The sequence below is a fragment of the Anopheles bellator genome, chromosome 2 (genome assembly GCF_943735745.2).
Source record: "Anopheles bellator chromosome 2, idAnoBellAS_SP24_06.2, whole genome shotgun sequence".
NCBI lineage: Eukaryota > Metazoa > Arthropoda > Insecta > Diptera > Culicidae > Anopheles > Anopheles bellator.
In genome coordinates, this window is record NC_071286.1 from 40,133,658 (window position 1) to 40,159,318 (window position 25,661).

The window sequence follows — 25,661 nt, forward strand, 5'->3', positions numbered from 1 at the left end:
AGCAAATTAATCTTGGTCCACTGCAAAGCGTCCGTAGCTCCACCGCTACCTTCAATCTCCGTGTTCTAGCTCAAGTGCTGCGCTGCAAGTGTCACAAATGTCACTAATAAATAATGTCCAAAAACGAGGCATGAGCCTTTAGACCCGTTAGCAGGAGGAATGCCGGGAAATGGCGCATGAAAGAAGCGGTAAATAATAAAGCAACATCCACTAGCCCCGTTGGACCAGCCGTGCCGTGGCCGAGCGGCGGTGCAGCTGTAACCAATAATTGACCTTTACCTAATGGCTCTGCACTCTGGCCGCACGTGCACTAGTTTCGCTTCACGGCGTAACATCAAACAAGCCAGGTCTGGGGTCTGCTCTGGTCTGGCCGGGTGTTGCGGGGTGCTCCGTCACGCCTGTTGCTTTCATTTCGAGTGAAACTCGTCTGCCCGACACGAATTGGCAATCATTCAGGAGATTGTGCACTCTCGGCGGCCATTCGGCGGACACTCGCGCGCTGGCGATTTTTCATGGCCACCGCCGCCAGGAGCTACTCGTTCGACTCACCTTTGCGTGCCTCTGTGTGTGTTGGGGTGAGGGATGCTACCTCTCCTCGTGCAGATGATCGCAGTGGGCGACGCGCGCTGTACTAATTCTGCGCGAATCGCTACCAACTGTCACCGAATCGGAACTGTCAGTTGGCTTTTTCGATTCCGTTTCGTAATCCGCGCGGAAGTGGCGGTGGCGTTTGTTGCTTCCGTCTCGCGTTCCGGCGTTGTCCGGATGTTTAGTCACTCTCCGCTCGTTCCGTGTGTGCATGTTTCTGTGTGCGTGTCCGTTCGGGCGTCATTGTGTATTGTTTTGCACGACATTTTATAGCGGGTAGCCCCCCGTAGGTCATCTGCTGCATAAGCCGCTGGTAAGTACAGTGTGTGGGGCCAGTGTTGCCATCCGATCGACCTCCTTTTTTTGCTCTCCGTGCTCGTTCTGAAGCAGAAAAAACGGGGCGAATTGACACACTTCAGAAGTCCAGTTCGAGCTGGCCCAAGAATCGACGGCCACAGACGCCACTCCGAGCGAACGATGGCTGGAGCTGATAGGTCGGTGCTTAGGGCTTTCCCATAAATCAGCATTAACCCAAGATCGCTCGCACTGTCGCCGCGAATTCGAACCGCTTCACGGGCCAGCCGTCGGGAGTGGCCATCGGCAGGGTTCAATCTTTTGGTGCCGCTCGTCCGGACCGCTCAGTGCCTGGCCTGGCCAGCAAAAAGGAGGAAATAAGTATAAAATGAATTTATGAAAAGTTTTATTGCTTTACAACGCCCTGGCCGCTGGCGGGATGGGAATGGCCGCTTACAGCGCGATGGTCCTGCCCTGGCCCCGGTTCGCCCAGGTTAGAGAGCGGCAATTGAAATGAACCGAAAAAAAAAATGAACGAAATAGGGAGCAGTTTCTTCTGGGAGGTGCCTCAACCCCGTTTCGATGCTCGGAGCGCTCGGAGGGCCACCGCCCATCCACCGGGCCACACCGGGTCTGTGGCCCTAGTTTATTATTGTTATTAGTTTCGTTAAAAATTTATAACACATGCGCTTCGTTAGCGCATCGTTCGCGCAACGCCGGATCGCTGCGCAAGCGCTGGAGCGCGGGGAATCGCGTTTGGCAGCTGACGAGCGCAAGATAGATGCCACTTGGCACCTCTCGTCGTTACCGCTCGCCGGTGGCCACAAAGGAGTGCATTTTCGTGCACCACACACACGCAGCAGCGAGACGTTTCCTTGGAATCTGAGAAGCTTTTCTCGGGTTGGCCTTTCGCCATATTTCGCCTCTTCTCGCGGTTTCGGTCGGGGGTTGTGTTTTTTTTCTTCTTGATGTCGCTGTCGCTGTTTGCACGAGCAGTTGACGGGGTCTGGCCTCGCTGGGACGCGCTGCTTTTCACAGGCACCGGCCGGGTGCCGGGTGGTCGCCAAGAAGCCCTGCGATGCCTTTCTTCGTTTGGTGAGCTACGAGCTGGCCGTTTCGTTCGTGGAAAACCGTTTCACGCGGGCCCGTGAAATTTGATGGGGTTTTATTATTTTTTCCTCCCTTCCGTCCCTGGGCCACTTCTCGCCTCTCGCAGCCTGTTTTTCACACTTACGTGCCACTCTGGACTCTGGCGGGCGCCTCCGCGAATGGGAGAAGGCGAACATTGAACCCAAGGCCAGCGCTTGACACAGAGGCGGCAGACACGGGCAGTAAATGTGCCGGGAAATGGGCTATTTTTAATTGATGTGGCCCCTTTGCACCATGACACGCGCGTATGTGCGCCATGGAGCGAGTGGGCTGCTGCTCCAAACACTGCGCGATGCGCGATGGGACATGAAATAAACATTGGCCTTGGTGAGAAAATTAAATAAAAAACACTCACATAAAGCTTGGGTGTTGAAGCCACCGACACATCACGGCAAGACACACTGGCGCATTAAAATAGAACACAGATCTTGGCCCGGTGCGATGTTTTCAAGATACACGGCTACATAATCTACGGGGTGCCGCTGCGTGAGGCAGCCCCCCAAAACGCCCCATTCACCGTTTATATGCAGCGTGCGGATTGTGGGGCTTTTTGGTGGCCACAATCAAGCCTCCGACATCGAACGTTATTCACGCGCCGCGGCCCGATTGCGATCGGCCGTGTTCACGCGAACGAATCACTACGGCACATAATTTGGTAGTGCTAGGTTGGTCAACAAGTTTTTTGCCTCGATATGGAAAATACGTTTTTATGGTTTGAAATTCACTCTGTTATACAGTATAGCCTCCCTAAACATCAATGTACTTGATCCGACGACACTCCAAATTGAGAATTCCATCCCTGTTATGACGTCATCATTTGATGAAAAAAGCTTTTCATGCATGAGTTTTTGACTCTGAAAATAGATGGAAGTCGCTAGGGGCCAAATCTAGTGAATACGGTGGGTACTTCAACAATTCGAACTTTAGTTCATGGATTATTTCTCCAAAATGCTCTTGCATTGTTCCTTTTTTACCGAATACGGCACCCATTTTGCAAACAGCTTTTTGAAACCCAATACTTCAGTCAAAATATTGGTTATACTGCTCAATGAGATGGCTCGACCTTGTACTAAACCTCTTTCAGTGATTCGACGATTTAACATTTCGATATCCTGTGTATTTTTTACGATTTCAGGTGTTGTGTCTGTTTTTTACGTTTTTGACATGGATCGCCTTGAAAGCGACCTCGTTTAAACTCTAAAACACTCCTGTTAACCCCCTAATTGAAGGCGAATTGAAATTTGCTTTGCTTTTAAAGCTCCCAGAAATAGAAAGTCAATCAGTGTAAGATACATATAGATAGATAGATAGATAGATCGATAGATAAGAGTGCACCAATTTAACAAAAAAAATGGACGCGTAGCATCGTCTTCTGTTATTGAGGCAAAGAACTTATTGAACATCCCACTAACACTCACAACGCCGTTTTTCCGTTTCTCCTGATTCGCCCGTGGCTAGGCCGCCTGCTGCAGATTCCGGAGGTCTGATTGGCGATTTTACAGGTTGCAGTAGCCCAGCGTAGTGAAATGGAGTTTTGGGAACCCTGTCAAGACCAGCGGATGGTTTTGTTTTACAATGCGGAAAGTTGCTTCACTTCACGCATTTTTGGGGGAGGACCAGTTTTGTTATCACGAACCACACATTAGACTGTAACGTTCAGCTGGCGCACTATCTTCATCTGACACGGAAACCGGCGTTTGGTCGCGGTTGCATTAAGACTCGTTTCGTTTCCATAAATTTGCATGATGGAATGTACGCAAACGGACCGGGTCCAATACATCCTCTGAGGCTCGCTCGGGCTGCGGAAAAATTCATTATTCATGCTCAGGCTCATTAGGCTCCAGGAGGTCCACCCAGGGGTTTGGGTTGGGTTGGCTCGCTCTGAAACTCTGAAATTTATAATTCTACTTACGAATTACGACTGGCCCCGGTCGTATTGGGCCCGACATGGGATGGGAATGGCGCTGACTTAAGTCGGCTACCAAAATAAGCAATAAAAGGCCGCCCCCAGGATGATGCTAATGACGAGCTGGAGATGGCGTGAGCGTGCGTGCGTGAGATGTGGAGCATATGATGTATCGGTCGGACCCACTGTCTGCGGATGATGTCAATTCGAATCGTGCCACGCAACACACGCACCAGAGCGTGAGACAGGCCGCTGGGAGCCGCCCCCCCCCGGGGGAGATACACCAAAACTGATACCCCACTCATCATGATGCAGCCGGTCCATAAATGCTGATGGCATGTTGGGTGCTGATAGTGCGCAAAAAAGTCCAGTTCGCCCAACTCGGTGGAGAATGGAGCCCATCCATAAAGTATGAGCATCGCCGCCCGGTGCACAGTGCAGTGCGCCATGATAAAGTGCTGATACGGTCAGTCGGAATCCATCACGATCACCTTCCCTAATGGGGCCACACCGCTGCTGCTGCTACGCTGCGGTGGTAGGTTTTCGGTTTAATCAGCGGCACCGGACCGGTGGTGCAACTGGTGCAGCCCCCAGCCATCGGTGCGGGCTTGGACATGATTATGATTTTAACCTATCACAATGTTGGCCATTCAACGGTGAGCCTGCGGGCGCCGCGAGTTGGGGTCGGTCACGAAGTGAAACATTTAAACGCGGATTTGCTTGCTTTTACTTTTACATTTTTAAATTAACTGGATAGTCAATTATGCAGATAGTGCAGCTTAAAATCGGACAGGAGCGTCACGCGGCCGATACCTGGTGAATGCCTGGCACAATGAATACGAATATTTTGGGTTGAGGTAAAAGTAATCCATTTTTTTTTGTTTTTTATTCATCCATCCATTATCAAATTCAATCCATCCATTATTTTTTTACATAGTGTTTATGGTGCCGATACTGTGACAACTTCGCCACGGGCTTTTTCGGTTTCGTCGACCCGGTGTAGTTTTGATGTTAAAGATGCACATCGCACAGATAGATCCGTTCTGGAAAATGTCGATGAAACCACAGAAATAATCAAAGTTCATCAGCATTCTAGTAATCGTAGCATCGGCCAGGAGCCAAAAGGAGCCAGGCCAGGCCAGGCATCGGCCAGGAGCCTGCTGCACCTAAATACCATCGCGAAACACGTTAACCGTTGCGCCGATGTCATGGCCAGTTCTCGAGATACCGCCAACCAATTAAAGGTTGAATGTCACCGGATGAGTTCCAAACTGCGATCCCGATTTTTTTCTACGACGAACTGGTCTGCCTGTTCGGGCTGGGAGATAAATTATGATAAATACGTGACTCGCTCGGGAATCCTTGTCCGGTCCGGTGGACCACTGAAACAGGAAACATTCCAATTCGCCGATCGTCTTCGTTCGGGTGCCACCCAATCAACCGACCAACCGGTCGGGTTGACGGAGGCCACGGAGGCCATCAGCGATGATTATGATGGCGACGGTGGCGTTTCTGTGCACTGTCCGTTGTCCTCGTTTTCGTGTCACGGGCGGCCAATCGCCAGTCGGACGAGTCGAGTCGAGCCGGTCAGCGAATGCAAATGCACAGCCGAACGGATTATTATGCAGGCCCGCCGTAAGCCCCCAAAAGTGGCCGGGTCTCAATTCCGGCCGGCAAGATGTGGACTCGGCCTTTCTAATCGCCCCTTCGGTTCGGGCCGTGGAGGTTTCGTGACGCGTGAACTTTGTACTGCACGGTTGCCGGATTTTATTATTTCCGTTGTAAATGTTAATTGCCTCATTAATTGATGCTTATCCCGTGCGCCATCGGGGCCATCGCGAAATAAGTGCTGGTGGATCAAGGCTCCGGTCTCCTCGGCAGATGCAGCCCATTCGTTGGACAGTGTCACATGTCACACGCAGATGTTAATCTCTCCCGCTCGGTGTCCGGCCGCCGGTGAAGAATGGATCTGTTCCGACTCGGGACACAAGTTCTGTTTCGACGACAACATCAATCACCTCCGAGGGGCTCCGAGATCCGAACCGGCCGGCCCGACGATGATCGATGTTGTCGATCGTTTGGCGCTGTTGCGTGTCGCGCCGTTGCACTGCAGCCGAGAAGGTTCGTGTGACGTGGTCGCGATAAGGTCGGTCGGTCGGTCTCTAAAACCCAATGTTCCGAGGGGTTCCCCGATGGTCGATGGCGTGGCGATGAAGAGTTAATCAAACACGGGGCCACATTAAATGCAGGCTCACGAACTCCAGTGCTAAGTGGCCGACCGAACTGCCTGATCGTCCTACAAAGTCTGCTGCCACAATCACTATCGACCGACGGGGACGGGGCAATGTTATGCTGGGGCCACCCGCCAGGGGGAGGCCTAACGTTAAAAACGTGTAAATAAAAGTGTAATGCTCATTCCATAAATTGCGCCCGCAGCTCGTGTTCGCTGCAACACGGCGCGAGTTTCGCAGCCCTCCCCGTCCTCAGTTTCTTCCGTTTTGTTAGTGGCAAATTTATGCAAGAGCAGCTCCGGGCCGATCTCGCCTTGCCTTGCGCGCCCATTCGGTTCCTTCGCCGAGCGTCTTCGTCGAGTCGAGCGCTGCCAAAGGCCCAAACCGGGAAGGATGCGGCCAGCAACGACGGTGGGGCCTCGCCGCCCATGTGAACCACACGGCGGGCCTAACACGGCCGCAATCGCACTGCTGCCGCCGCAACATGTGTGCGCTGCGCGAGCAGATAGCCAACGTGGTACCGTCCGTTTGTGTTCGACTCCGTTTTTTCCGCTTTCGATGATTGCCTTCCATCTCGTTCCCTGGCCACCGACAACCGATTCTGCAGACCTTGGGGTCTAGTCAAGCGTAGCACGGCTGTGGGAAGTTGTTACACACGTGTGCTGGTACCTCTCGGGGGCTCCGGTCTTCCTTCCTTCCGGGGCCCTTGCATCATCGCGGCCGGCCGGACATAACATCATTTACGATTTTTGCCGCTACTTTCGAGTCCATCGAGGGGCGGGCGGGCGGTTTTATACAATTAAATGAATCATGCATGTTGTTCAGACATTAATGATAAAAAAGAAACCGGTTGTATTAGTTTGCAGTCGCTTTTTTTTGTTTTTGTTTGATCCATAAAGTTTGTCGATTCCACCCCGAATCCACGGTGCGTAGGGTTGAGCATCTCAATCTGCGGGTGATTTGTTACTCATTTGCCCGGCACTCATTAGCCTTGAAGCGGACTATGAAGGGGTTTTATCGTCTTCAGACAATAGTTAATTTAACGGGTGATTTACCAGAGCCTTACATTTGAATCACTTGGTTGCTTAAATGGTCTATTTATTAGTGCGCTTTCACGAGCGTGTTTCAAATTATGAAGTATGTCGGTTGAAAGGTGATTGCTTTAAGTGCTGTGCGTTTCAATTATGAAGCGGCTGCCGAACATTGTTTCGCCTTAAATCAGGCTTCAAGTTTTATGCGCGATTTAAAGTACCGATTGCCGTCCTTTTTGGTGTACTTATTAAAGTACTTAGTCTTTCCGTGTTCAACATTTTCTATAAATTTTACCCTTTTTCAAACTTCTTTCAAGGTTGTTGTTCAAGGTGTTGAACAATATTTTCTTCAAAAACATGACTCCTTTATTCACCATAGCAGCCATAAAACTCCTTCTCAGAATCGCTGGGATGTCGTTGGTCAATGCATTGCCAAAGGTCTCAGCTACTCAACTCATCAACAAGTTGATCATCACTTTCTTCATAAATTGCCTCATCCTCAGTCGCCCATCCAGATTAGTCGAAATTACAGTATTTTTAAAAGACCAAGCAATGATTTCATTCTTGATACTGATATGTATTTGATACATGATTTTTCTTCGTGTTGATGTTTAATTTTCATTAGCAGTTGTCATCCACTTACTTATCCACTTACTTATTTGTTGATGCTTACATCCAGTTTTTAAAGTTGCAATATGAGATCTCTTGGGATGACTACTAAATGGATTTTCAAATGTGCTTCAAGTTGCTTAACAAAATTTGACAGGTGTGCTCTGAACTGATTAAAAACCAAAAGCGATTCCTGCTTCAAAGGACCTTCTGGTATTTTTGCCCAAATTTTCTTAATACAGGTTTTCATTTTAGCTTCAGCCACCCATCCAACAATTCCAAGCAGAATGTCTTCTTTTTGCAAAACCTTTCTCTTGAAAAACAAATTGTTATTTTAGGGACAACATAACACTTGGTTTTCTTCGGCTACAAGAAATTTTGACAATTTTTGCAACTTATACGGTTGTTCCCGGCTTAGCAAAGTATCTTCAAAAGCTCGGTTTCAAAGGGTTTACTTCAAACCGGATCGTCAGCCTTCGACACAGTCTGTGACACACTTTCAGCCCGCAATATAAATAGACGTCAATGGGCACAGCCGATACGCCAAAAATATTGCCTTTTCGGTGTGCTTACATTTTCATTTTATTATTTGTTATCTTGGCCCCGGTGTGAAGGCCACGTAATAATCCTCAGCGACACCCACGTGTGTGTCGTGGCCGTCGCTTTTCCCGACCCCGAAAAAAGCCATTTTACCATCCCGTGGATCGTGGTGTACACATTTGGGCGTATCTTTTTGACATATTTATGGTCGGGTCGAATGTCGCAGTGATCAGATTTGCTGTTTCGGCTTCGTTCCTATCTAATCTCGGCACGGACCGGCACGGCAGTCGGTGTGGCACATCCTGGCACGACGGGTGGATGCAAATAGCGTTTGGACGGGTCCCAGCAGTCGAACTAATCGCCCAAGAGTTGATGGAGCGCTGTTGTCACCCTGTGCCATGTTCGGAGTGGTGCCATTCTGGAGGACCGTTTTCACTTGACCCATTAATCAATGTTGCCGCGGCGCCCATCTGCGCCCCGCCGGCCGCGTTTGCGCGGAGAATGTTGAGGAGTGAAAAGAGATAAATTATTTATCGGCCGCTTGTTTTTCTTTCCCTCGTCCGAAGCTCGGAGCTAGCTGATGAACGTCATTCGTCGGCAATGGCGAAATGGCGTCTCTTTCTTCGCACGTCCATCATGCGCAACGAGCGGCACAACAATTGAGCCAAATTAATGAAACTCCATTTCGATCGCATGGATGCGATGCTGGCGCACCACGCCGGGTGCAATAAGCACCCCGGAGCTGAGGGTAATGATTTTTCGTTCGCCATTTTCCCCGGGTGGGTGCCAAAAACAACCCAACGGGGCGGTTCTTTATTGCAATGCTTCCGAAGCTGTGCAGCGCAACTTTCCAATCTATTCGCTTGTTGCCAACTTTCAAATGCCATCACGCGGGCCCCGGTTTATTATCCTGCGAATGGCTTCTCGGCGCTCGGCCGAAGTTCTGCCGAACAACAACAGCACGAAAACGGTAAGATTAAGTTGCGCCATTCGCACCATAACCCTCCACCGGTTATGACAGCGAGTGAACATCAAAACGACCAGTGGCGCAAGGGGGAAACGCGAGACTCTCCCGGAGTCAAACAATGGTTTGACTGAAAACGGTTTCACGTGGTCGTTTAGTTGGTGTTTCCTTGTGAATAGCGAGCGCTTCAGCTGGGTTTCCTTTTTTCGAACCATCCATCTGGGATATGATTACGGCCGCCGCCGTCGGGCCGCGCATCCTGTTTGCTGGATCGTTCGCTGGAGCACTCCAAATTCAATGTTTTCTGTTGTGTTTTTTATTTTACACAGAACAATCGCGACCGAATAAACATGAGCCCCGCGTGACAGCCGGGTTCGGTTAGAGGACGCAGAGAGAGAGCGCATCTTGCCCGTCCCGGACCTCAGGGAAGATGCTCGCCTTTATCGCACAATCGCATCACACTCTGATCGCTCGGTTTGGTGGTGCAGTTGGCAAACCCCCATTGGAACAACCCCCGCGGGAAAGCGCTGGGTTGGCCTGGGCTGGGCTGTTGCCCAAAATGGGTGTGAGCCTTACGTGCCGCTGCCCTGCACGAAACTGCACCGAACAGCCGGTTTCTGGGGCCGTAAAAGGCTGCGCGCAGTGAACACACCATGTTGGGGGGTAATTTGAGCCCATCATCCATCGGGCGCGATAGCTATCTCGATAGGCCGCTCTGTACGACGTGGGTACCCCAGAGCACACGTCAAGGGCACGCGGATATGTTCTCGCTGATGCCGTTTGGCGATTGCAGAAATTGATTCGAGAACATCGGCGCTCGGCGGCGGCCGCACGGACCGGCCGACCCGGTGTTGGCGTAGGGATCGATCCGCGTGTTACATTTGCATGTCGGCGAGCCACGAAGCGAACGGGGGAACTGCACGGCCAAATAGAGGCCAGAGCCGAGCCGTGTGGAGTGCGTTTTCAGATTTACATTGTCCGATAGTTCGGCACAGAATGTATCGCGAAAGCCCTATTTTCGTCAGTCAGTTAGATCGGATTACGCTTATGATAAGCGAGCTCTGTCGAAACATGTAACATGTGAGTGTTGTTAAAAATATATTGGGATTTTCGTTTTTTTTAAATATTGGTTTATTCATAAGTATCTATTTGATCCCTTTCAAAGAAATCCCCATCAGATACTATACACTTGTGCCAACGTTTTTTGCCCATTCCCGAAGTACATTAAAACATCATTTTTTGTAACCCTATGCAGCTCTTTTGTCGAGGCCGTAGCGTCGTCCTTTAATGGTCCGGAACAAGAAAAAGTCACAGGAGGCCAGAGCTGGGGAATTTGGTGACTTTGACATCATTAGTGTCTTGTTTTGGCCAAAAATTCGCGCAGAGACAACGATGTGTTTCTATATTCCTTATTGACCGATCTACCTTCTGGAAACAGCTCATGTTGCACCACACCTCTGCAATCGAAGAAAATTTCATATTCGATCAACCTTGGCTTTTCGTCGTTCACATCTTCTCGAACCTCTGAGAACATATTGAACCACCGATAAACGCTGCTTTGAGCCAAAATACTTTGTCCATAAATAAATAAATAAATACATGGGAGCCTTTTTAAGATTCTTTTCTCCATTAGGTTTGAAAAGTTGATTCTTCAATTTTTTAAAATGGAAAATCATTCAGTCGACCTATTTTTGACAACATTTTCGATTGTATCTGGTCCAATCTGGGCAATAGCAATTTGAAATTGGGTCCAGAGTTGGTCAATCGTTGCTGGTTTGGTGGCCTAACATTCATGTTTCCCCGTAGCCCGAAGATAATAGTCAAATGGGGTCAAATCGCAACTTCTTGGAGACCAATTCACACCACCACTTCTGTTGATTATTCGCTGTCCGCAGAAAGAGTGCAAAATATCGATCGTAGCTGTCGAAGTATGGCAGGTAGCGCCATCCTATTGAAACCAAATGATGTTTAAGTTCGAAGCTTTTATTTCGCCAAAGAAAATTCTATCCACCCAACAATAAAAGACCTAATTATCTGATGTTTTTAAAGTTATAAGTTATAAGTATGATATAATGACTCAATGCCACGTTGCATAACATGTAATCTAAATAGATTTTAATCGAAATATTTTCATTTCAATCATTTTGATACTTTAAAATTATTAAATAGCTGCAATCCGATTGTAGAATATCTCTGTACTCTTATGTAATCAAACACTTCTGTATAATAAAGATCCAATTTTGAGTTAAAAAAAAAAAAAAATTCACCAAAGAACCAATCACCCAACAACGCTCAAAATGGCCGAACTTATCACCATAAGTGAATGACATGAGCAGCAACAGAAAGCTACAAAAAATATTCGTAGCCCGCGAAAACTCAAAATTCCCAAACATTTTTTGAACAGCCCTCTATAGGCTACTTGGCCCGCGGCCAATTATTGGGTTCGCTCGACAGTAACTTTAAATGTTTTACTACCCCTTGGATGGCTCGGGCCATCATTTGGGAGCGACACCGTCGTGGCCAGTGCAGTGTTTGGCATTTCGGTGACAGCGCTTGCCACTCCCAGGACACGCTACCTTTCGCCCTTCGGCTTGTGAATGGCCTGGCTTAGGTCAATATGTACCGCTTGTTTAGAAGTCTGGCCGCGGACCCGGGCCAGTTCAGCCAGTTTATTATGTTTTATTTCGCTGTCCCGCGAAGCGAAGGAAGAGGTGGTGGCCACCGCAAGACGGGTCGGTGTATTCAACCCGGCGAGTGTGTGTTATTTTCCCATACACAAAATTCCATTCCGTCATCAAATATTTGTTTTGTGTCACCCGTCACCGGTGATGACCGCGTGCCCCGACCGGGAAGGATGGATGGCTGGATGTGTCATCCACTTTTTTCCACCTTCATCCGAAGTTGCAGCAGTTGAAAATGGAGCCGTCCCGGCCGCCGTAACGCCGGGACGGCCAGCGCAGCAAAAGCATAAACGCAGTTCACGCGCCCCCGAAGGCCGCCCATTGTGGGACGCCCCGGCTTTTAAACCGCCTGGTGGCCATGCTGGCCCTGGGAAAAGGTAATGTCCGAGAACGTGTGTTTGTATCGAGTGTTGCCGGGGCCTGCGGGCTGCGTAATCTGCAACTTTTCGCGCTGCTCGACGACATAACAAACAATCGGTGTCGGAGTGCCGGAGGGGTCCCTTTCGAGGCGAGAACCGTTAAGTAAAGAGAAAGATGAGCGCGTCCGACCCGGCTGACATTTAAGACGGCACGGCACGGGGGTCCTCGGGGCTCCCGGGGGGCTTAGAAACCAACACCATGCTTCCGTTACGCGAAACACTTGCTTCTCGACTCGTCTAAATTACGCGCCACACGGTGCGGAGCTAATTTAATTTCCAAATAATCATCGCTCGGTCGACCGTGGAACCTGCGGACCGTAGAGCTGCGTTTGCGCCAGAATCGATAGCATCTGACACTCCTAAAAAATAAAAGGCAGACTTTCTCGCGAAAAGGTCATCCACCGACAGGCGGACGAGAAATAAATTACCATCTTATTGGGAGCGCGGAACGCACCCCGAATGTGCGAGTGACTTCATGCGCGGGTTAATAAATCAATCCGTCAGGAATGGATTTATTAATCTGCGCGGACCTCAGCCAAACGTCAGCGGGCGCCGGGCCACACAGGACCAGTTTGACAACCAGGTCCGGCCGCGGTGTCTTGCTCAAAATTCGATTCCGATTCGACCGATCATTCAAATGCCGAGCCATGTGGCTGCAATTTATTTGCTCCCGTTCGCTCTGGACCAGGGTTTCCGGTTCCCAGTCCCACGGGAGAGAGGTGAGTTTGGGTGTCGGGAAACATGTGGCAATAAGTGGCGATGACGCCAACCTAGACTGGCTGCGGGAATTCCATCAATCCGTTTTGCATGCAAATCCGATACGACAGCGCGCAGTGTACATATTCAAATGTTGTCATATTTAACTTTCTTTCGGTTTCGGCTTCCTAGCGCCCGCCATGCCAGTGTCCTGGCATGCGTGGCATGCGCACACATAATCCGTGTCTGGCCCAAGTTTTTGGCCCACACGAATGGGGCCTGTGGGCCGCGCAAAGTTCGCGACGGGATCTCGGCTCCGGGAACCTAGAAGGAGCCGCAGGAAATTGAATATTCATGGCACAGTTGACAAATTTCGATTCTCCCCATCCGCCGGTGGTGGCGGCTTAGCCGGGAATCAGGCGGCTCGACAAGGCGCTCGACGACACATTCGGTGACATTCGGCATTCGGTGACTCGTTTCATTTTTGCTTTTTCATTCACTTTCATTATGAAACCATTTCTGCTGAAGCGCAGCGACACTGTGAGCGGGTTTACCGGTTTTTGGGGAAGGATTTGTCATCTAGCACACCAACATCGGCAGACTTAGGGCTTTTCAAGGAGCCCGCATTAAACCGGCGATGATGTTTGCGAGAGCGCTGCAGAAGAGCACGCCACCTGTCAGCTGTCATGTAGGACAAATTAAATTTTTGGTCTACTTTTTTTTGTCTGGTCCACTCCGTCAGCAGGCGCCTGGCAGGTATTGGCGCCCGTCACATGGCCGAGATTGATCGAAGCAATCGAATCGCTGTTAAGCGTTCCGAGTGTTCCGCGTCGGCATACCTAGAGCAGCTACTATCTGACGTTTGACGGTGGGAACCACCGCGGACCGGATTCTCCGAGTGTCCGATTGGACGCAGACCCAGTGGAGAACGTGTTACAGTCGGTGAGATTTACGCACCTCCAATACTAATTGATGTTGGACGTCGACGGTCTTACGTCCGCGATTCGGGAGCTCCAGTTGTGTGTGACATCGCCACCAACAACACGCAAGGTGTGGACTGTTCCGACAGCGGAATTTCATTAGCCTGTAAATAATGAAGAAGTCGTGAGTGCGCGCCCGGCCGTGTTTGGCACTGCTGTGATTCAACTGTTCCGTGTTAAGGCTTCGGTTTTGGATTATTCATGTGGCCCCAGATAAAAGTCGGCGACTTTCGAAACAGTTTGACAGAACTCCAAACTCTTGGCGCTACTTGGCGCAGTCTGCCGTCGCGTTATTTGGAGAGCCACCCGGACGTGGACCTGGGCAAGACACCGAGTGACGTTCGGCAGAACTTTCACAATCGCTTCACCGCTTCGAACGGACACGTGCCTCGAAACAACGGCCATTTGGTGGGTCCATTTGTCGAATCAATTACTGCTAGGGATTCTCCGAAGATTGGCGAGCTTACATTAATGTAATTACCGAGGAACGCCAAGCGGTGTCTTCCTGGGCGCCATGGGTGCCGCAAAAGAATTCAATCATGGCCGCCAGCACCGAGGGGTTCGACTTTCATCATTGTAATTCAGCGAAGCACAAACCTGCTCGCTCGCTAACTTCATTAGCATCTCGGCACCAGACCGCGGCCCGCCGGCAGGAGCTAGTGACTGCAATCGAAGAATGTAGGTTTCAGCCACCATGGCTAATGGCCGCTAGCCTAATGACACATTTCGTCCGCGATGGTTTGCAGCAAGTGGGTAATTTGCTTATCGCTCGGTCGGTCTGGGCTGCCACAATGTTTGACGTGACCGTGCGTCCGGCCCAGCGACTTGGAGGCTGCTGCGCGAGATAAACGCCCGCCGGGTGACGTTACCTACGACCAGCCGAGGTTTTAATTGCCAATTCTGTTTTCTGTTGTTGTTGAGTAACGGCTCTCATGCGTTTGAGGCATCCAGATTTACGATCACCGAACCCGGCCCAAACCCGGACAAGGCAGGATGACCGGATCGCTAATGAGCTATCTTCGATCGAATGGCTCCACTTCGCCCAGGCTCCACCAACTGTGCTTAGTGGCGCAAACGAGATCTTTCTCTCGGGCTGGGGAGCAGCTCCGCAGCCAATTAAAGCGTCAGGTTCCGGAGACATGCGGACGACAAATTGTGAGAGCTCGTTCGGCTTGTTTGAGGTGCATGAGCATAGGCATGAGGTGGACGTGAAACTTTTCATAATGATCGGCGCCAGGTTTAAGGTGTTCGATTGTGGTAGAAACTACGTTCCTGCATCGAGCGTAATAATAATACATCGAGCATCGTTTACGGTATTGCGCTTACCAGGTCTAAGTCTAGCAGATTCAACCCTAACCCAGATCAGCATTGAAATGAACTTCTATTTTATTCAAAGTATGTGCCATCGCTAGAAATGCATCTCTAATCTCTGTGCTAAATCGTGGATTCCACGTCGAAAGAATCGTCTTTTGAAGCAAACCAATTAGTAGTTCAATTATCCACTCCCTCGTAGAAAGGAAGGTTTGAATTGATCATTTGTTGTCGAGTAGCCATCTGTATTAACGGTTTCATCTGGTTTTACGAGCTTGTGATACACCACACCTTCCTGGTCCCATCAGACACACAGCACTATATTTTTGCCGAATCAATGTGAGTTTGAAGTCGAACTTGATGGTTGTCCCGGGCTGAGCCATGATTTTTTTCTTTTTAAGATTTTCAAAATGAACCAACCCAATCACGATCTGATGGGGAGATGACTTTTTTTGTGCCTAGCGAGCAGAATTTGGCATTTGATTTTTTCGATTTCGTTCAGTTTAATTTCCAATCTTCTGGATCTTTCCCAGGGCCTTCAAACAAAGGGATATGACGTATTGGGCCATACTTAGCTGATCCGCGAATTGTTGTTGCGTTTGTGTGTCATTTTCGTCCAAAAGTTATTGTAGTTCAGCGTCCTCGTTTTTTTCGAGTCCTCCGACGCTCTTTGGGTTATTAAGTCAAAATCGCCAAGCTTTAATTTTGTAAACCGCTTAAAGCACTGCGATCTTCCAAAAGCATGATCACCGTTGGCTTCGAAAAGTATTTGATGCGATTCTGTAGCAGTTTTTTCTGTAGGCAGCAGAAAAGCAATGATCCCCACAAAACTTCATTTTCAGGCACAAAAGTCGCTAAGGTCTAACCCCTTCAAGGATAAGTTACAAACTAAATACATTTGTTGTTCGACATGAAATCATTAGCCTGATGCCAACACGAAGTAATGTTACCAAAAAAAGCATAATTTGAATGACAAAATTGACAGCTAGAGCCCGGCTGTTCACACAATCCGGTTTTCTACTTTTCGGCCTGGTAAGCGCATTTCTCTGGCGTCGTTTACGCGATTAGCTCATAGGCTCCCCGGAACGCAACACGGCCTTGAGCACGGGTGGCAATAATGGCAACGGGTTTTCCTTCCAGCGGTTCCAGCGGCTGCGAGTCTGGAAAACCCCCGGCCCAAAACCGTTTTCTATCACCCTATTTCTCCATAATTAGCTGACCGATGCAGTCCGATACCTTGTGCTTTGATTTTGGACCACGCAAAGCGGCGGGGCATTACATTTCGCATGCATCGTTCACGCGCTGCGCGCTGCTTTGCTTGGTTAGGGAAAAATTGGCAACACTCGGAAATCGAATATTGCCCGTTACCGTAAACGCAAGAAGGTGGTAGGAATCGGCATAGGCCAATCCGACACCGCAATCCGCACTTGAGGGGTGGTGACGATTGCGACATCACTGCGCGGCGCATTGGGCTGGCAATTAGTTGCCCATAAGTCCGGGAAAAGTCCGGGCAGAGGGTGGCCGGCCCGGCCTGGGGTGGTGACCACCTGTGGCCAACATTGTCGCATTCCGCGTCCGAAGCCAGGAATGTGCAGTCGGTGCACCGGTGCATTCTTGGTGCATCGAACGGTGGGTCAATGGCCGGCGGGTCAAGATCGATGACTGCGCCTGAGAAGTCGATTGCGCCCGACCATGATTAGCCATGGAGCCTGGAGACTGGACTGCCCCCGGGGGGAGGTTAATTGCCACATGGCCGGGTGGTTATTATGGCCGGAGCGCCAATCGAGGCCCGGAGTGGCCACGCATCGAATGCACCACTCGGGCGTTTTTGTCACCGACCGGTCGGCCGGTGCCAGGTGATAATGTTTTATGCAATAAAGTGATAAAGATAAGGGCATAGGTAAGTGGACGCACCGCCACCTATGGCGCGTGTATATGGTTTTATGTTGGTTTTCCGGTTCCCTTTTATTTGTCCCGTTTTTTTCGCGCTCGCTACAGTTTTACTACTACGGCATTGCGGGCTCTGCATCCGACCGCGGGCCTTTATGGTCGGTGACTCAGTTCCCATATCGGTCCGCTGATTTACATAAAGCGAGAGCGAGTTGGGGTTTTGGCGTTTCTGTGTCACTGCCACACACCGCACCGTGAAGCGCAACCATAAATTATGCTGTGCTGCCGCCGGTGCGTGTCCACCAGCTGCGACGGCCGGTGAGCGATGGATCATCGGTATCGAATCGCCCCAAAGGCCCGCGGTGGTGCACCACGGTCTCGACACCGAGATTTGCCTGACGTCCAGTCTTGGCGGGCTTCTCTGCTCTGACCCAGTTTTTTGGTCGGACACACCGTCGAAAGACACACCAACGTCTAACGAGCTCTCGTGTCGGACCGTCGGAAGTGGCCGTCTTCCTCGTGGGCCAGCAGTCCATTCTCGAGTCGTTCGCCCGGCCAGCATCATTAATTGTTTTGTGAACCGAACTCTTCTTTTTGTTCTTCGCCTTTTTGCGGACGAACCGGCGAATTCTGAATTTCGGTCACATCCTGGTCCCTGCGTCCGTGTTTCTGGCAGATGGGAAGGGAAACCATTTATCAACTCGCAGGAGTAGGCCCGCGATCGGGGAGGCCACTCCATGCCGCGCCGGTCCACCGAAAATGTATTCGTTTTTCGCGTGATGATTTAAGCCCTTTTTCCGTCCGCCCAAAAGTCGAACCGAATTCCATAAATTCCGACAATTTGCGAATGGCGAAGTGTGTGGCGAAGCAAAAACTTGTTCTTCCGAGTTGCCAGCGTCGCCAGCGTCGGTCGGTTGGTCGGTTGGTTGATGATGATGGCGGCGATGATGGTGATGACGATGGTTGCTGTACCTGACTGGAGCTGGAGCCAGGGTTTTTTTTGGTTCGTGTCCCTCCATGCAGCTCCAAGCTGCTGGCAATCTGTTCCGCAATTCACAGGACCGCATGGGGACCGTCAGGAGCAGGAAGTTGGCGAAACTTATTTATTCTTCACATATAATATTTAAACAACTCTACTTTGGACAACTTCAAAGCCGTGGCATTCAGCAGCAGCTTTTCGGTTTAATCCGGCGTGTCTTTCTCTCGGCTGCTGCCGGGCGACGTCAGCAAAACTCCCCTCTCTCCCTCTCTCTCTCTCTCTCTCTCCCGGTGAGTCTATTGCTTTCATGTGGCACGCGGGGACACACGATGAAAGGGGCCCGTTAGTTTCTTCGCCGTGGCCGGGGCGCGCAAACAGAGAGTGGCCCCCTTTGATGGTTGCGAAACTTGATGCGCCGTCAGTCCTCGGCCTCGGCCCCGGAGAGTGTCTCGAAGGCGATCGCTCCCCGAAGGAACCTCGAGGAGGAGCACCCGCGAAATGAAAAGCTTTTGAACTGCCAACCGACTGAGCGATGGCGCGATTCGAACAATTTCGAATTAATTATCGTTTCTATTTATCTTGGCCCCCCCACCGGTGTCCCCCGGAGAAGCCGACCCCCGCCGGATGTGAAGCGATTTGTTCTCGAGGGTTGCAAATTTCATTTCCCTTCGAGCCGTCGGAAACCGGCGAACCGGCGGAGGAGGAAAGCATGAGCATAAGAAGTGGCAAAATATTGCTCCAAGACGACTGCCGAGCTGAGCCGAGCCGACCGATGCTCTCCGGTGCTCCGTGGGGCTTTTGATGTTGGTCCCCCCAGCCGCCCGTCCCCGGGGGTTGTGGTTTCGGGCTGCTCGCCGAACCTGAAACCCCCTGGCGGCCAGTGAAAACAAAGTAACGACCCGCATAAAACCGGTGAACCTTGCATCGCCCGACTCGGCTGCCCCGCCACATGAATTTACATCGCGCATTACACGCCGCTCACCGCCCGGACCGGGGCCATCGAATTAATATTTATATCATAAAAGAACGCGTCAATTTCACTGGCCGCACCCGGCCCGGGGACGACGGTTCCGCAACTGTAACCGCAAACGACAGGCTGCGTTGGGTAGACTTTCGAAAACCTCCGGCGGCCAGCATCTTTATGCTAACCCTTTTCAGTGCCAACGGCACACACATAAACACACTGTTGTAAAGTGGTATGCCGAGGTCGAAACAATATTGCCAATATTGGCTGACATCGAACCGAACAAACCAAAACCGTGACCATTCATGTCGGCCTTTGACGTCCGGAGCCCCATGGAAGTTTCGAAGTCGACGTGGTGTCACGTGGCGCTCGGTTCAAGGGGTCAACAGGAAGTTCCTGTAGTAACCCGTCCTGAGAGAGGTGAGCCGGAGCCAAAGTTGTAGCCATCCTATGGCTTCCAGGGGGCCCACAATGCCTTTTTGACAGTCGCTGGGATTTGGGCTACCGTCAAGAATGATTGAGTTCGTCCGTAACTTGTAAGAAATAGGCCCGAACTTTGTACACACTTTGCCATTGCACGTGGCACTCCGAAGCCACAAATCCCAGCGACCCAAGACTACGGTTTTGGACCGAGGACCAATTTGCGCAACTGGGAATAAAATGCACAGCAAGTCGACGACAGCCAATGAGTCAATTCCAGTGAATTGCGTCCAATGAACGTCACCGGGTGCGTAATGAGACACTCCAGCCAGCCTCAACCACTCGTACAGTTGTGCTCAATCTCAGGCCATGACGGATCGGGTCGATGAAATGTCATTTGGAAACTTGATGAGTGGAAGCTCGCAGCTCCCGCACTGCCGGAGTACCAACGGCTCACATTCGAACGGTGCTGATGTATGACGAACTGCTGGGGCTTCCGGTGGCCTCCGTCGGCGCGAGAAAGGCTTCGCAACCGGAGCGCGTGTCACTCTCGATAAATTAACGGCGACAACCGAACGGTTCCTCTTCCGAGATGGCGCCGTCGAGAGCCGGCCTTGCCAATGTGGGTGAAATTTATGGAAATCCGGGCGAGTCCCTCGCGAGACTCACGAAGCCATAGTACGCCGCCGGCGCCACCATTCGAGTAATTGTCGCTTGTCGAAAATGGAATTAAGTGATGAAGCAGCGACGGCGAACCACGGCGCCTTCGCACCCGGTTCCGATCGCAGTAATGTCCTCCGCTTCGCTGAGACGTCGCGGCTTTGCGTGTGAGTAAAATTTAGCTGTAATTATAAGCACATTCGCGTGACGCAACGCAGCCGCCGGTGCGGGCCATAAAATGCGAGATTAATTAGTCGCTGACCGATTTATTGAGCCCCGTTGCCGACGACAGCTGCGAAGTGCAAAAAGCTATTTCATGTTTCACGTCAAATTGGGCGGACGGTCGAGTGAAAAGTACTGGCCCCTGGACGGCGTTCGTCGGGAATGGGGATTGGGTATAAACAGTTTAATTGCGGACTTCTTTTTCTTCTTCTGCCGTACGTTGCACCGCCGACACCGGGGAATGTAGCGAATAAATCGGAAATTCATTCGTCACCGTGACATAAATTGCATTCAGCCCAGAGAGACGTCGATTTGACGGGCAGTAAAAGGCTTATGCTGCTGTAGCCAAAAAACAACGGGATTATGTTGATAACACACAATCTCTTTATTTATTTCACTTTATTTCACTTCTCTGAGGTACAAATGGCCAATAAAAACAGTTTCCATCGATCTTTTCGATATTCGAACAAGGTTAGTAAAGTCAATCGGACTGTCATTCGACGCATCCATTCGGTGATTTTATTGACGTTGATGTCCCTCTCTCTTGGAACATGTTGGAACTTATAAACTCTTGTTCTTGCTCACCGAAGTCCTTCGGCAACATTTTCAACCTTTATGGCAGCAGAAATTGCACTTCACATACAAAATTTAATTGAACTGTGTTGTGCAGTAGACATGATAAAAATCAAAGAATTCACTTTAAACTGTTCACTAAAGGACCCGTATTGCAAACAATAATTAGTATTTTGACGTATAATTTGACACAGATGTTGGTAACGATCAATTTAGAAATAAAAATATTTTTCCAAAATTAAAACAAAATTATAATTCCCGTTACTGTTTGGCCACAGTGTTACATTACCTGGACGTTGCAGGATCGTCACTTCAACTGGACAGTCGCACGGTCTTCATGAGTAGGAGAGAGAAAGAATAAAGTTGCCTGTAAAATATGAGATGATTTTGTACGGCTAACTGCATAAAGCATACGACCCCCGGTGTGGTTTATTCGTGAGCTTAGACAGACATTAAAAAGCCATCTAGTTTTTGCCCATAACTTTTGACCAGCGAACGTGACGCAGCAACCTGATCGCCCCCTGATGCCCGTGACGGGCTCCCAAAAACATCCCGCGGAGGACGCTGGTTAATTAAATTAAAATTGCCATCCCAAGCGAGCCGGGGGAAAAAATGGAAAAAATTCACGACATGTGTCGGGGCCGGGTTGTAAACCGGGACCGAGCGGATCACGCCGAGCCGAGCGCAACAACGTGTTTCGGTTGATTTATTATTGGTTCCCTCAACCCGGCACGGCACGACACGATGGCTTCTTTCGCAAGTTGGGAAAACGGAAAGGAAACGTTTTACGTGAATTATCATCGTCGAGCCGCGAATGGCGAATGCCAGCGAAATGCGTGCGTGACCACATACCACGCATCCGCACCTGGTAACGGCCGCCAAGTGGCCATTTCGGTTTCCGGCCCCGGACCTCGGTCTTGGGTCCGGTGATGGACGTCGATCGGCTATCGACAGCCGTTCCGTCAATTGGATGCGAGCAACGTGAGTGTGGCCACTCGTTGGATCGTAATGAATTATGATGATTTACTCGATCGCCCGTGGTCGATCGAACGCGAAATCTAGCGACCTGGCGGATTGTAGAGAATGGCCACCAAATTTAGCACCAGACCGAACGAAGCGGTTGTGGCGCAAACGCAATTATAAAGTGGGTTAATCGAGCAGATGGCGACGGATGTGTCTAAGCGGTGGTCGGTGGCCAGCGATAGCGGATCTTCCTGCCGGGACTGCCAGCGAACGTGACACTTCCGGAATGGCCATGGCCACCGCACGCCTCTTTAGCTCAGTGGTAGAGCGCTGGTCTCGTAAACCAGCGGTCGTGAGTTCAAACCTCACAGGAGGCAGAATTGAGAGAACGAGGATAACCACCACACGCCTATACTCGCTTTTTTTTAGCGGTTACCGCTATTTTGCTGATGGTCTCCTTTGCATCGTACATGGCGGACATCAATTGCCAATTCCTCGTTTGAAACCCCTTTTGTGCTGGAAGATACATCAGCCGTCAGTCGCCAATGTTAAGGGCTTCCCTTTCTCCATCTCTCTACCGATGCCGAGTGCGAATTACAAACCGCATTAGGGCGTACACGTTGGCGCTCCTCAGGCTCTTAATCATCACCTTTGGCTTGGCCCACGCGAAGCGCAAGATGCACTGAAATGGAGTCGTTTCACACCGAGTTGAGTCGTAGAGCAACTTCCCTTTTGTGGCCACGTCGTGAAATTTGGGACGAGCAAAAACCATTACGCCAACCGTTCTCCGCGTCTCTAAGCAGCGCTCTAAGGTTTCGAGCAGTTCGAGCAATTCAAGTGGCCGACATTTTCATATTCATTCCGTGCCAACGTTGAATTATTCAAGACCGGACACCGGCGGAGTGCAGAAAAGGGGGGGAGGAAAAAATGGCCGCCCAACATCGATGAGCTCACACACGGCGGTCCAGGTCGCCCCGGTTTGTCCTAGCCGGGCAACGCCATTTAAAGTCGAACCGGTTGCCCCGGCAGGACGAACTTCTGTGGTTCGGTTTCGGGTTTGGGTTTAATTAATTTTAATTGATTTATATTCGCGTGGATGCGAGCGAGTACCCGGGCCCCGATAGATGGATGCGGCGGATTGGTAGGAAGGACACTGGGAGCATTGACCACCTTGTACAGACACGCAGTTCCATTTATCAAGCGTGAGCCACCGAGGGACCACTCGGAACCATCTGGACGGCTACAGGATACCCCTGGTTGGCGCACGATTGATTGGTCTTGGGATCAATCCTTCTTATGCGGCTTGACTGTTACGTTCCGGAAGTGGCATGCCGAATGCTTCACCATCAATAATTCGGAGAGCGTTGAATCCGGGCCGGGCAACATTATGGGGTTTCTTCTTGCGTCAATCAATCCGTACACAATGACACGAACTTCACTTTCTCCACGACTCCGACGTGACGCCGAAGCGTCTTATTTGTGTTGGGATTATCTTAAAAACCCGTGCCGTGCCCCGGGAGATGTTACGAGTTTTCGTCACGGACTTCGGCAGCTAATTGCATGAGACGTCGCCAAGGATCTCCGCCGGGTCGCAGGCTGTAAGCGACCCACCGGAGGGCCGACCGACCCTCGATGGCTTCCCGCGGCCCCGTGGGTGTGTGGGAAGTAAAGTGTCATCGATACAAAATTAATGCTCCGACTCCGCGGCGCACGTGATTTGCTACGTGACCTGCCACGGCGACATGTACCGCATTTTCTTAGCTCGTGAACGACGAACGAAACCCTAGCAGTGCTCCGTGGCCCCGGAGTGCCGAGCCGCCGAGGCGGGTCGTCGGGGGCTTCAGGTTTCAAGCCCGAGAGAGTGGCGAGAGGCAGAAAAAGTGTTGTGTATGTACATGGTGATAATTAATCTGATTCATAAATCATGCTCTACACGCTGCGTATTCATTAAGATAAATGATTCGAACGACACGCCGGGTGCTACGCTGGTTGGTTGGTGATGGCCACGCACGGATCGTGGCACGGATCGAGAAGTCACTGCAAATGCCAGGGGGAAAGCTTTACGCACCGAGGTGGTGTGGTTTAGGAAAATGCCCGACAGTGTGGAACCGGATACGCGCTCCCGAAGGCGAAGACGCCGGACGGAGCAACAGCTGGCGTTGATGATAATGACGAAGAAGCTGCCCTGGGATGGCCTCGCTCAGCATGCAAATGCTGGGCCGCGGCCTTTTTTCGCGTCTTGAGCACCACATTCGCATTCGGTCGCATTTGGGGCCCCCCTCCGAAGAGGAGTGACCGTTGACAGCCGGAACCCGGTCGCCGGAACCGTGAATGAAATGTTAATGAACGATGCAAATGGGATGCAAACGGGCCGCGAAGGAACAGCCGGCCGGTCGAATGAAAATGAGAATGAACCCGGGAATTTGCATCGTGGTGCCCCCGAGTGGATCCCGCGATTTCCTTTGGCCGACCGGGTTGGGGTGCATCAAGCCGCGGACTCAGTGGGTTGCGCGCGCTTTGATATTTATCTGAGCCGAGCCGAGCGATTGAATATCGCGTTGGGCAACCGCAGAACCGGCTTGCTGAGCGCGCAATCGGGGCACGGATCGGACACGGACCGGGACGGAGCGGCCGACGGATCTGATTATCGGACCACGCGGTGCCCCTACGCCTCGGGCTCGAGTCGCGAGTATACATTACCGCACTCGCTCGGCGACTTTTAAATTAGAACCCTTTTGGGTTGCACCCTTTGAGATATTTGGACCTCGGGGCGATAAAGAGCACGTTGCGTGCACCCGGTGACGTCAGTCACCGAGTCGGCCGGCCGGGCTTAATTCGATGTCTACCAGGCTGTTCAACAAGTGCTGCGCTTCGATGAGAAAAACACAATTTTATGGATTGAAATAAACTTTATTATTCAGTATGGTCGCCCTGAACATCGACACACTTGTTCCAATGAGGTGAGAATCTGGAAGGGCTGCAGAATACACTTTCACAGCTGTTATGTCCTCATAATTTGATGTCAAACGCATGCCACGCATGCAATTTTTATGCTACAACAATTTAGAGTTATTTTTACTCTTAAAGAGCAGACTGAGTCGTATTTATGAATTCGAAGTTTAATTGATGGATTTTTTGACGAATTTTTCCATCGCATGGTCCAAAAGGTTACAGTAATATTCAGAATTTATTGTTTTTTGGAATTTGCAAGTAAACAATATTCCTTTCGCTGCTTCTTAAAAAAACTGATGCTAACACCATACTTCAGTCAAAATATTGCTTACACTACCCAATGAGATGCCTAGGCTCTTCTACTAAATTTCTTTTGGCACTCGATGATTTTCCAATACGATATCCTGCGATTTCAGATGTTACTACTGTTTTTGGACGTGGATTGTTTTCAAGCCCATTTTTTCACTGTATTAATTGAAGGCGAACAGTCCTTACATCCTTTCAACATTCGTTTACAAATTTTATTTGCTTCTAAACCTTAAAAAAAATTCAATCACTGCACGATACTTGATTTTTTCCATTGTAAAACAGAATTTTGATACGTCGATATTAAATGGGTCATAAACGAAGAATGAATTG

General features: G+C 50.4%; 1 protein-coding gene and 1 non-coding gene across 6 annotated transcripts in view; both read left to right on the top strand.

Annotated features, from left to right (window-relative positions):
• Positions 1-653: 653 nt before the first annotated feature.
• LOC131211695 (mpv17-like protein) overlaps positions 654-25,661 on the top strand; it is a 125,004-nt gene continuing 99,996 nt past the window's right edge. For 4 of the 5 annotated variants that reach the window (XM_058205275.1, XM_058205273.1, XM_058205274.1 and 1 more), the window contains exon 1: positions 670-901. The gene's annotated coding sequence lies outside the window, so the exon portion shown is untranslated. Of the gene's footprint in view, positions 902-25,661 lie in introns of all 5 variants that reach the window. The other variant, XR_009156909.1, reaches the window with a different exon arrangement.
• Trnat-cgu (transfer RNA threonine (anticodon CGU)) lies at positions 22,376-22,447 on the top strand. Its single transcript has one exon. It is a non-coding gene; the product is annotated as a tRNA-Thr (tRNA).